The 12,994-nt window shown below is 53.1% G+C and overlaps 1 protein-coding gene across 1 annotated transcript in view; it reads right to left on the bottom strand.

Moving 5' to 3' along the window:
• TESMIN (testis expressed metallothionein like protein) overlaps positions 1 to 12,994 on the bottom strand; it is a 1,510,092-nt gene that overhangs the window by 662,634 nt on the left and 834,464 nt on the right. The window lies entirely within an intron of this gene.

The raw sequence follows: 12,994 nt of genomic DNA, 5'->3' as shown, positions 1-12,994 counted from the left end.
AATATTGCAGAATTTGTTTTGTCTATAAATTGAATTGTGGTCTATGCTTAAATTGACTTCTAAAATGAATTATTATTGTAGTATGATATGGAGATGACAAAATCATGTGACTGAGGTCATTGTTATTCTGAATTAACTTCTTTAAATTTTACTTGACTGTAAACTGAGCTGTTGCCTATGATCGATTTGTAAAGAGAGTGATTTCTATCTATGGCCAATGTACCAGTGAGATGCCACGCATTTGTATTGTTTTTGATTTGTCACATATTTGGATTGTTCGTTACTAATTTGGTTGTTAATCAATGTTTGGGAATTGATTTCAAAATTATGCGAAATTGTTAATTTATGTAAGTGTCCAAATGATGTGAAATTGTTATTACCTGTCTTCTCCCCTCTCTATTGATTTCTATTCTTAAAAACCTTTCTCTTCTAATTTTATTTCGTTTTAAGGGTGCACAATCATTTCTCTTTAATACGGGTGACATTGGTTTGGTTATCTTCTTTATGGATTATTCATCCGATGCTTGCGCCGATATTCCAAGATGGCGCCCATTTTGGATTTAACTCACTTTGAAGCCTTTCTCATGGCATAATTCACCTAAGTCCGTCCTTAATAGTACACTGAGAGTAGCCTAGTAAATTTTGGAGCCTCCATTCAAAGATGGCTCATAACTTGGATGTGTGTTTTATCGAGTCTGTTTTTTGCCTTTAGTGTTCAGCTAGCATTTCCGGTTATTCGCGTTTTGCTGACGCTATTTATAGCCACCGTCGAGTGTGTACTGTGGCTTCCAGACTTTAATGCTGCGTGAAGGAAGTTTTGATGAGTGTTATATCTTGAACGTATATCAACTGGCAAACGAAACCGGTAGGGGACATTACAGTTTAAGTACTCTTTATTGTGTGTTCCTCTTACCATCATATACTGCTGGTAACAACTGAATTGCACTAAAATTGTTGCAATAATTTATATGGCCCCTTAATTAATTGGTCTAGAATTTAAAATACAGTGCATCGCAGTATTGATTTGTTGGGTTTATGGCAATATTTACTTTTTCTTGTGTAGCCCTCACGTTTGAGTGAAGCAGAAAGGAGATCTGCTCTCCCAACCCATGGTCAGCTTTGCCAGATTAATTCATGCAGGTAAATATGGCTTTAAGTATGGGTTCCTGTGGGCTGGACCCCACCTATAGATATCTATAATTCATAGATTTCAAACCCACTTTTTTTGATCACTGAATGGTTTTTGACAAACCTATTATGGGCCGTGTACAGTTTGCAGTTAGATGACTTTATTGCAAGCTTCCCACTGGCTATCTGAGAGTTCTATTATTAGCCTTGTGGATTTTTGTAGCCAGTTCGGGTACTTTTCATTTTGGATCGGCTCGTAATATCTAAGTATTATTTTCTCCCTTTTTCATTTATTGAAGCCACTGGAGAGATGCTTGTATCAATATAAGTTGTGTATTTCACAACTTTTCATCACTGCATTTAGAAGTAAGTGGCACACTCAGACCTTCTTAGAACCTTCCCAAAATCGTATTCAGGATTGGTTCACTTATACTCTTTTTTATTTCAGTTTTAACTTCCACTAGGAACTGGTGAGGTGCAACCTAATCTGTGCACGTCACAACTTTTCATTGTGTATTCAGAAGTAAGTGGAATACATGTCACAATGTTTGCGTAGAAATTTTCATACTTCACGCAGGATCAGTCAATTAATCATTTGCTTCATTTCAGCTTCATTTCTCGGTGCTGGGTACAATTTTTGTACACCATTCATATCTTTGTAATCATCTGGGGTAGCAGTATATCGATGAAATAGGTGAATTTCGTTTCTTCTTTAACTGTTAGGTATTGGGATTTCACCTGTGGTTTTTCTTTCAATAAATGTTCTTTTTCTTCACAATTGGGTGCCGATTCCGATCCGTTCAAAAAAATTACAGTACGACTCGTATCCGTATTTTTTTACGTGTGAATCGTACAAGTCCCGTACAAACGGCGAAGTACGATTCGTACGTGAAAAATACATATGAATCACTTCGGGAAAGTCTACAAGACGTCCCTGGACAGTTTTACATACAAATCGTAAAACTGAAGTCCGAGCGCGCAAGTACGATCCGTACCGCCCGTCCGAAAACACAAGCGCATGGAAAAGGCCCTGTACGGAGCGAACGCCATACCACTCGTATCCGGGTAAACTTATGCCCGGGATACGAGTCGTACAGCCCCACCTCCCTCCATATGTCAGCACCGTACCCCCCCATGTCTGCACTCTACCCCAGCCCCGTACGTGTACGCACCGTACCCCACCACCGTACCCCAGCCCCGTACATGTACGCACCGTACCCCACCACCATACCCCAGCCCCGTACATGTACGCACCGTACCCCACCACCGTACCCAGCCCCTTACCTGTACGCACCGTACCCCACCACCGTTCCCCAGCCCATTACTTGTACGCACCGTACTCCACCACCGTACCCCATCCCTGTACTTGGACGCACTGTACCCTAGCGCCCTACCCCAGCCCTGTACCCCAGCACCGTACTCCAGCCCCTTACTTGTACACACCGTACCCCACCACCATACTCCAGGCCCGTACTTGGATGCACCGTACCCCAGCGCCATACAACATGCCCCTACTTGGACGCACCGTACCCCAGCACCGTCCCCAGCCGGTACATGTACGCACCATACCCCAACACCGTACCCAAGCGATGTACTGGTACGCACCGTACCCCACCACCGTACCCCAGCCCCGTACTTGGACGCACCGTACCCCAGCACCCTACCCCAGCCCCGTACCCCACCACCGTACCCCAGCCCCGTACGTGTACACACCGTACCCCAACACCGTACCCCAGCCCCGTACTTGGACGCACCGTACCCCACCACCGTACCCCAGCATCGCATATGTACGAACCGTACAACAACATTGAATATGTGAGCACTGTACAACAACATCGCGTATGTACGCACCTTACATACGCTAAAACGACTCGTACAGAACCAGGACACTGTAAAACAGCACAAGGAGGGTCAATTTGACTCGCACAACACCACAAAACACGTCTACAGTAGAAAAACAGGCAAACAGAGGCCCAAACTCACAACCACCTCTTATAACACACCCACCAAAATTTCAAACCCAGCCAAACCCACAAATGGACCAATAAAAAGGGCCCACACTCACAAACCATCAGCCTTTGCAACAGACCCACTGCTGACAGACACCACACACAAACAACTGCACCCATACACCTTAACTTACACACCTTCACACAACCTCCTTCACACATACCCCCTCTACACATTCACACACACACATTCACACCCACACACCCACAACCATCCACACCCACACCCCACACCATGCCCACAGACAAGAATCCAAAGTTCACAAGGGAGGAGCTGGACATCCTTGTCAACGAAGTCATCAGAGTCGAGCCACAGCTCTTTGGAACATTGGTCAGACAGACCAGCTTAGCTGAAAAATCACGCCTGTGGCAGAGGATCGTCGATCGGGTGAATGCTGTTGCGCCTATCAGAATGACCAGGAATGAATGTCAAGCCAGGTGGTACGATCTCAGGAGGGCAGTCAAGCGCAAAATGAATGAGGACTACGCCCAGAGTAACATTACTGGAGGTGGGCTGCCCCGCAGACCGGTACATTACCATCCCTGGGAGGAGAAGATGATGGCCCTGCTTCCGCTGTTGGGAGTACACGGAGTCAAAGGAGTTGCCGAGCCTGGTGAGTACACAAACAACTTACGTAACATGGCATCCATACCCCAACTACAACAAATGCACTCATCTACCCCCAAGCACTCACCGGACACAACCACACTCAAAAACAACGCTCATGCCACTAACATGTGTATGCCCCATTCACAAAGCAAGGCCATGCCATGTCCCAGACTACACAAACCACAAACCCAAGACTGGATGTCCGGGATGCTGGGAGGGTGGGGATCACTAAACATATTGTACAACTCAGAAACAGACACCATTGCCCTCAGCCCATATGGCCCAGGTACATACCCATGCACCATGCGCAATGCACAGGGACTGGCAAAGTACTGACAAGGTAGCTGACACTTAGCCCTGCTGTAGGCAGCACAAGGCCCTCCTGTGACAACTGCAAACTCTAACACAAACACAACAAGCTCAGATATCTAGGACAGGAACTCACACTCACTGACATGGCAGCATGCTCCATGGGAGGACAGATACATCACCTGGGAGACCCACTGCCAAATCACACTACACCCACCAGCAGGCACCGTCAATCAATCAACAATCAATCAGGGTACTTGTAAGGCACGCTACTTACCTGTGAGGGTCTCAAGGCGCTGAGGGGGGGTTCCACTACTGCTCGAAGAGCCAGGTCTTGAGGAGTCTTCTGAAGGCAAGTAGGTCTTGGGTCAGTCGTAGGTGGGTTGGGAGGGTGTTCCAGGTCTTGGCGGTGAGGTAGGAGAAGGATCTCCCGCAGGTGGTCGTACGTTGGATGCGGGGAATAGCTGCGAGGGTGAGGCTGCCGGAGCGGAGCTGGCGGGTGGGGGTGTAGACGCTGAGTCTGATGTTCAGGTAGGCTTGTCCGGGGTTGTGGAGTGCCTTGTGTGCGTGGGTGAGGAGCTTGAAGGTGATCCTCTTGTCGATGTGGAGCCAGTGCAGGTCACTCAGGAGGGGGTTGATGTGGCTGTGGTGGGGGGCGTTGACGATCAGTCGTGCGGAGGCGTTTTGGAAGCGTTGTAGCCGCCGTTGGTGTTTGGATTGGAGTCCTCCGCAGAGTGCATTGCCGTAGTCCAGTCAGCTGCTGACGAGGGCCTGTGTCACTGTTCTACTTGTTTCGGTCGGGATCCACCAGTAGGTCCGGCGGAGCGTGCGTAGGGTGTCAAAGCAGGAGGAGGAGACGGCGTTGACCTGCTTGGACATGGAGTGGGAGGATGTGTGGATCAATCCTAGGTTGCATGCGTGGTGGGTGGGTGTCGGTGCTGTCCCCAGAGCGATTGGCCACCAGGAGTCATCCCAGGCTGAGGGTGTGGGTCCCAGGATGAGGACCTCCGTCTTGTCCGAGTTCTGTTTCAGATGGCCGCTCCGCATCCAGTCGGCGATATCCCTCAGCCCTTGTGGATGTTTGTTTTGGCGGTGTGAGGGTCCTTGGTGAGGGAGAGGATGAGCTGGGTGTCGTCGGCGTAGGAGATGTTTTTGAGGTTGTGGTGGCGGGCCACATGTGTGAGGGGGGCCATGTGGATGTTGAACAGCATCGGGCTGACGGATGATCACTCATCCCTTACACAAGCACACACCCGCGGGGCAGCCAATGGAGTTACCCACTCTCACAATGGACATGTGACACAACAAGATCAAGCCACAGCCAAAGAAGCATCCAAGCCCAAATTCGACATGTCAAACACCCTGGAGAACATTTCAATCAGTCCCCTGCAACATACCCATCCACAAGTGAACATTGATGTGAATGCTAGGTACATACAACTACCTGGAGGAACTGTGGCAACTAGAATATGTATGAAACATGGATGTCTCATTAAACAGCATTAACATTGTCTCTCTCTCACACAGGGCAACGTCTTGGATCTACCCCCATTAATGGGGGGGAAGTACCACAGTCCCAGGCTCGGGAGGAACCTGATCCCACCGGCAGCGACACCTCACAACACTCCGCGGATGACCCCAACCCACCTGGCCCCTCTGGTGTCCAAGCCCCTGCAGCACCTGCTTCAGGTACATCTGTGCCAACCACCACCCCCATTCCTGCCACATCCCAGGAGACACCCAGGAGCCCTGCCCACACTGAACAACTGAGCCAGTCTGACCTGGAGGGACAAGGTTCGCCGGGCACCCAGGAGGAGGCAGCCAACACCGGCACTGCCATCCCTCAGGGGTCCCGTAGACACACAATGGCAGCCAGGCTCGTGTGTGCAGGGGTGGTGGGAGTGGAGGCCGGCAGAGCCGAGAACCTGACCAGCCAGCTGAAGGGACCGGTATGTCACACGTACGCAACATCAGGGAGGCATACCGGCGTGACACCAGGGCCATCAGTCAGGTAGTGGCGACCCTCACAGACATTAAGAATCAGCAGGCCGAGCAACACGCCAGTCAACAACAACACCAAGGATGGATGGAGGCAAGACTGGCTGAGCTCCTGGCAGTGAAAGGGACATAAGCCATTGACTCCGTCGGATCGCCGACAACATGGGCAACCCTCCCTGTGACACCAGGCGCAGACCAGCACCAGCCACAGGGAGGGATGAGGAGGAGGAGGATTTGTCTGATGGAGCGACCCAAACATCGTCAAGGCCTGCATCTGAAGGTCCCCGGAGGAAGGTGGGTCGTCCACAGAAAAGACCGTGAGAGGCAGCGGATCATCCATATCTCTCAGGTCACCTGCCTGGCACCTGGCCCTTCATGCGCAACAGCAGCACATCATTCACTGACATTCTCTGCCACATGGACTTGCTGGTCACAGTCTGACCACTGATGACCAACACTGTGGTCTGGACTCTGATGACTTACAATGCCAAGGATCCCATCTCTCCCTGTGAACTTTGGATTCTATGCAGCCGGTAGAGCACCTTATTTTGTCTACCAAAACACGTACCCCACCGAGAATAAAACTATTTATTTGTCATGAGATGTTGCAGTCATTTTGCATTAGTCCACAACATACGTGTGGGTAAATGTCAAACTGAGTGTTGAACTAACTCCAGCCATCCATACCCTGGGATCTGAGTCCGGTACAGGACATACATGGGTCACAATGTATCATCCGATACAACCTGGGAGCCCAATACTCACCGGTGATGGCCTCAAGCTGCTGAGGGGGGGCTTGAAATACTGTGCGGACACACCATCCAGGAAGAGGATGATGAAGGCCTAGAGGTCATGGCTCATGTGGAGGTTCCCGGGGAGGGAGTCCCAGGTATGTTTGTCCAGGCGTGAGAACCATCTCCTTCATGCTGGAGTGTTGTGGATGTGAAGAATGGTGGCCAGGCCAAGTTCGGATGCATAGAGTTGGGCCAACGGGGTCCAACTCTATGCAACGTACAAGGTTGATTTTGGGGTCTGGGGTTGTTGACTGCCTCCTGAGTGTGTGTGAGGAGTGTGAAGGTCATCCTGCAGCACACAGTGATCCCTTGCAGCTATCTCAGGTAGACGGTGATGTTGATGGGGCGCGGGATGTTGAAGCTGAGTTGTGCAGATGCACCCTGGATGTGGACAAGTTTCCGGTGAGTTTGGATATACTTGCTCCGTAGAGGGCAGGGCAGTAGTTGACACGGCTGGTGTCGTGGACCTGGGGGATGGTCTGTCTTTCCTTGGAGTGGATCTATCTGAGGATCATGTGCATCATGCAGAGGGTGTTGCAGCATGAGGTACAGATGCTGGTGATTTGCATGGCAAATGTGAGTGATAAATCCATGATGCACACCATCTTGTGTGCGTGGCCACTGAGTGCTTGTGTAGGGCCCCTGCGGGTGGGACACAAGGAGTTGAGCCAGCTGTAAGGGGACAATCCTCAGATGCTTACCTCAGTCCTGTACAAGTCCAGCCTCAGGTGGCTGATGTTCAGCCATTCATCCACGGACCTCATACCTTCTTGAATGTTGGAACTGGCAATGGCTGCATCTTTGGTGAGGGTGAGGAGCACCTGGGTGTCAATGGCATACGACATGATGATGAGGTTGTGTGCGCATGTGATGGTGGAGAGGAGGGTCCTGGACACATTGAAGATTGACACGCTGAGAGATGATCCCTGGGCCATGTGCCAGATGACGCCACTATACCACATGCTGAAGGCTTGAGTCCCACTTCCATGGCCTTGCTGGTGGACGGAGCCTGTGTGGAGCAGGAGGGACATGATCTGGTTGGTGTGACAGGGCCTGGACAGCGGAGCAGCGCTGTGTAGGCAGTTGGAGTGGCAAACTCAGCATGCAAAGGTGTCGTGTGTGCGCTTAGGGTATGCCTGAGAGCAGGCGGTTGAGTTTCGGATAGACATTGCTTGGAGGGTAGCTACAACATCAGACTGTAGTGTGATGTGGGTCATGCAAGGACATGAGGGTCGTGCAATGTGCATGTTGCATGTGCTGACGGTCCTGCCTTTGGCACCGCGTGGCCGCAACAGTGGCACAGACAGAATGATGACAGCCAAATGAATGGGTGGAGGGAGGCAGGGAGGAGCATCTTTGAGGCGTGTGTGTTGCTGAATCCCGCCACTTTGTGGGCCCTTGCTGCAGGGGCCGCAGCAGCAGGCGGCATGTCCTGGAAACTATGCCAAAAGTAGCACACAAAGACAAGGATGTCAGAAAGGACAACTGCCACAGGCGTATGTAAAGGACGGAGTGTCCGGTTACCCATGGCACACTCAGAGAAAATGGATGCACAATCAACAAAGATGACTGACACAGGATCAGGAAACAGAAGGCCGAGCCGCGCACAGGAGACACACCCTCAGCAGGTGTTGACGGCCCGTCGTGGGGACCAACATGCCCAAATACATACACAACCATGGACTTCATGCACAATCGAGATTCTAACCCATGAAGAACTGTATGCATGTAGCCAAACTACACATAGACTCATATGCACAATCTTTGACAACTATGCCAGAGATGCCGCATGCAAAGTGGCAAGAGACCGGCATTGACAGAGATGAGGCACCTTGGAGGGTGAGGAACCCCTTTATTACTCAGGCTCACACTAAGGGAAATGCATCAATATGAACAGACACACAGGTCATTTGGCTGACCATGTGGGACCTACACTGGACACCCCCTTCACAACACAGATGTAGTAAATCCAAATGGCCTGGCACACAAGTTAAGGGGATGAGCCAAACACCCCCTTCTGCACACGGAGAGGCTGCAATTCCCCATTGAGCCTGTTATGGGGATGTCCCACACCATGTCCACCCATAGCATCCCGTATGTTTCTGAGGGAAGTTATATACACATTGATGCCTTCATCAGAATCCACAAACCATTAGAGATGACTATCATGAAGGTTGACTATCAATTCATGGAAGTCATGCTACATGTCATGTGCCCCATGGTGAGTTGACATGTATGCATGGTAACCCAACATGCACAGGAGCAGTCCCCACACATTCCAAACACGTAACACCCCCAAAATGCCTTGCTGCAATCCTCACCCAAAATGACTTTTCCCCATGTCCGTGCATGGAACGCTGATACAGCACACGTTGCAATACTCATGAGGAATAGCAGGAGGCCAACGATGACACGACCAGACAACATGCGCAAGAACCTGTGGATGACAGATACACAAGAAGTCAGCTAAAAGATTGTTATCCGTATACATGGTCATTTACTCTAAAGGAATTATGTTGTCACCATGCGATTAGAAAAATTAGGGTCACAGCTAAAATGAGTGTGTTAGAAGGCGACCTCAGAGGGGCCCGGAGGGGGCCCTGGCTGCCCTGAGACCCACCCTCGAGGTATCGTAGCCGGGCACTGGCGGGAGACTCCTCAGGGGAGGAACCTCGTATCTAGGATTGCACACTCGGCACCACACGACAGAGAGACACCACATGAGTTCTTACGAGCAAATCTTTATCAGATTGGAGTAGTAGGATCTTTATGATCAGCACAGCAAATATATACAAGCAGAGCGTGGGCTCTCAAAGTCTTGGAGGGGAGTAGGAGGTAGCGGGACAGTCTTTGGGGATGTGGATCAAATGCAGGAGCGTACCCGTCGCACAGCTCACAATCCTCGAGCTGGGGGGTACGGTTGTCGTCGTGGGGTCCGGCGGGACCAAGAGAGTCTGTGGGAGCCGTGAGTCACTCAGCAGGGCTCGGTTACAAGTTCGGTGGTCTTACGATCTTCGAGGAGCCGCGAGTCACTCAGCAAGGCTCAAGCACAAGTTTGGAGGTCTTACGATCTTCGGGGAGCCGCGAGTCACTCAGCAGGGCTCAAGCACAAGTTCGGAGGTCTTACGATCTTCAGGGAGCCGCGAGTCACTCAGTAGGGCTCAAGCACAAGTTCGGAGGTCTTACGATCTTCAGGGAGCCGCGAGTCACTCAGCAGGGCTCAAGCACAAGTTCGGAGGTCTTACGATCTTCAGGGAGCCGCGAGTCACTCAGCAGGGCTCAGGTGTTCCAAGGCGAATCTGCCGGACAGTCCCAGAGCACTCCTTGTTATAGGGCGACCCCTCTTTGATGTCCGGAGCCTGTGCAGGCAGGGGTCTTGTCACCTGGGGGTCGCTTGTTGGGGGTTTCCTGCCATTGTCTTTTGATCCGTTCAGGGCCGGGTCGGGAGGAGTCCCAGACACCCAGCAGGCGTGGAGCCAGCCCTCGGGGAGGCCGGCAGGTCGATCGAAACCCACCGTCCCAGGGAAGCGCAGAGGTGTGATAGAAACTGCTCCTCCCTCTCTCATCCCAAGGGGAGCGTGGTGTCCTCCAGCCGGAGTGGCGCCTCTAGGCCAAGGTCGCGCTGGGGCCGGGCGGCCATCTTGTTGCATGAAGTGGGCACGCGGGCCCGGTGTGGCCGAAGGGCAGAAGGCCACGGACGGGGAAGTCCGGGTTGGGTGCGTGCGAGTTCTGGTGGGAAGGATCGGCTAGGCCGTGGGTTTGGGGGCTGGTGTGAGGTGCAGGGGTCAGGTCTAGCTATGTTACGAGGGCCGGGTCTAACATGCGTCCCCCCCAGCTGAAAGCCGGAGAGAACTATCCATCTTCTTGGGGGTTCTCTTCGCTGAGGCGGAAGAACCGGGAGAGGCCATCGGCGTTGGCGTGGTCAGTCCCAGGGCGATGTTCCACGGTGAAATCCATCCCCTGGAGGGAGATTGACCACCGCAGTAGCTTGGGGTTTTCTCCCCGCATCTGCATGAGCCATCGCAAGGGGCGATGGTCGGTTTGGACCTTAAAATGGGTGCCGAACAGGTAAGGGCGTAGTTTCTTGAGGGCCCAGACTACGGCGAATGCCTCTCGCTCGATGGTGCTCCATCTCTGTTCCCTGGGCAATAGCCTTCGGCTGAGGAAGGCTACGGACTGGTCTAGGCCTTGGTCATTCACCTGGGAGAGGACTGCCCCGATGCCATGCTCGGAGGCATCAGTTTGTACCACAAATTCTTTGGAGTAGTCGGGGGCCTGGAGGACGGGGGCAGTACACATGGCCGCTTTCAGGGCCTCGAACGCCTCTTGGCAGGCAGGGGACCATTGCACCTTCTTGGGCTGCTTTTTGGACGTGAGTCCCGTGAGGGGACCGACCAGGCTGCCGTAATTCCGGATGAACCTCCGGTAGTAGCCCGTGAGGCCCAGAAAGGCTCGGACCTCCGTTTGGGTAGTGGGGGGTTCCCAGGCTAGGATGGCGTCGATTTTGGGCTGTAGAGGGGCGACCTGCCCGCTTCCGACCTGGTGCCCCAGGTAGGTTACCGAACCTTGCCCAATCTGGCACTTGCTGGCTTTCACGGTGAGGCCTGCCTGGCGCAGGGCGGTCAGCACCCTCCGAAGGTGCTGGAGGTGCTCACTCCACTCAGAGCTAAAAACTGCGATATCGTCGAGATATACGGCACTGAATTTTTCCAGACCGGCCAGGACTCTATTTACCAGTCGCTGAAAGGTGGCCGGGGCATTTTTCATCCCGAAGGGCATCACGCGAAAGCGATAGTGCCCATCCGGGGTGGAGAAGGCGGAACGCTCCTTGGCTCCTTCTGTGAGCGCAATTTGCCAGTAGCCGCAGGTGAGATCGAAGGTGCTGAGGAACCGAGCAGCCCCGAGCCGGTCAATGAGCTCGTCGGCTCGGGGAATGGGGTCTGCATCGGCTCGGGTGACTTCATTGAGTCCCCGGTAGTCCACGCAGAAGCGGAGTTCTGGTGCGACCCCGGGGGCAGCTGCTTTTGGGACCAGGACCACGGGGCTGGCCCAGGGGCTGTCCGAGGGTTCGATCACGCCGAGGGTCAACATTTTCGAGACTTCGGCTTGGATACAGGACCGGACCCGATCAGGGACTCGGTAGGCTCGGTATCTCACTGGTGGGCTGTCCCCGGTATCCACATCATGGACACACCAGTCGGTGACCTTGGGGACCAGGGAGAAAAGGTCCGGAAACTGCCGTAGGAGCTGGCGGCAATCCTCACGCTGCTGGGGAGTGAGAGACGGGGAGAGGTTCACTCCCTCTACGGAGCCGTCCTTCTCTTTGGTGCACAGGAGATCGGGGAGAGGATCTGACTCCTCCTCGGACCCATCATCAGTGGCCAGCAGGAGGCTCAGCTCCGTTCGCACAAAGTGGGGCTTGAGGCGGTTCACGTGGAGGACCCGGAGGGGGTCCCGGGGGGACTGGACGTCCACCAAGTACGTGACCTGGCTCTTCCGCTCAACCACTTTGAAGGGCCCGGTCCATTTATCCTTGTGGGCGCAGGGTTTCACGGGGGCCATGACCCATACCTGCTGGCCCGGCTGAAACTCGACCAGAGTGGCGTTCTGGTCGTACCAGCGCTTCATCTCCTCCTGACTCGCCTCCAGGTTGGCCTCGGCCATCTCTCGGAACCTTCTAGTCTGATTTCGGAGGGTCAGGACGTAACTGAACACATCTCGGGGGGGGCCTCGAGGCGCCGCCTCCCAGCCTTCCTTGACCAGGCTGAGGGGCCCCCTGACAGGGTGCCCGTAGAGTAACTCAAAGGGGCTGAACCCCAAGGATTTCTGGGGAACTTCGCGGTATGCAAATAGGAGGCAGGGGAGCAGGATGTCCCACTTACGCCGGAGGGGCTCTTCCAGGCCCGCGATCATCCCCTTCAGAGTTCGGTTAAACCGCTCTACCAGGCTGTTCCCTTGGGGGTGGTACGGGGTGGTGAACTTATAGGACACCCCGCATTGTTGCCATAAGGACTTCATGTACCGGGAGATAAAGTTGGTACCGCGATCGCTCACGACCTCGCGGGGGAAACCCATGCGGGAGAAGATTCCCATCAACGCCCGGCCCACCACGGGGGCTGTGACGGTGCGCAGGGGGATGGCCTCAG

Source organism: Triturus cristatus, chromosome 3_1 (assembly GCF_964204655.1).
Source record: "Triturus cristatus chromosome 3_1, aTriCri1.1, whole genome shotgun sequence".
Taxonomy (NCBI): domain Eukaryota; kingdom Metazoa; phylum Chordata; class Amphibia; order Caudata; family Salamandridae; genus Triturus; species Triturus cristatus.
Note: the sequence above shows the minus strand (reverse complement) of the source record. Positions and strands in the feature narration are given on the sequence as shown.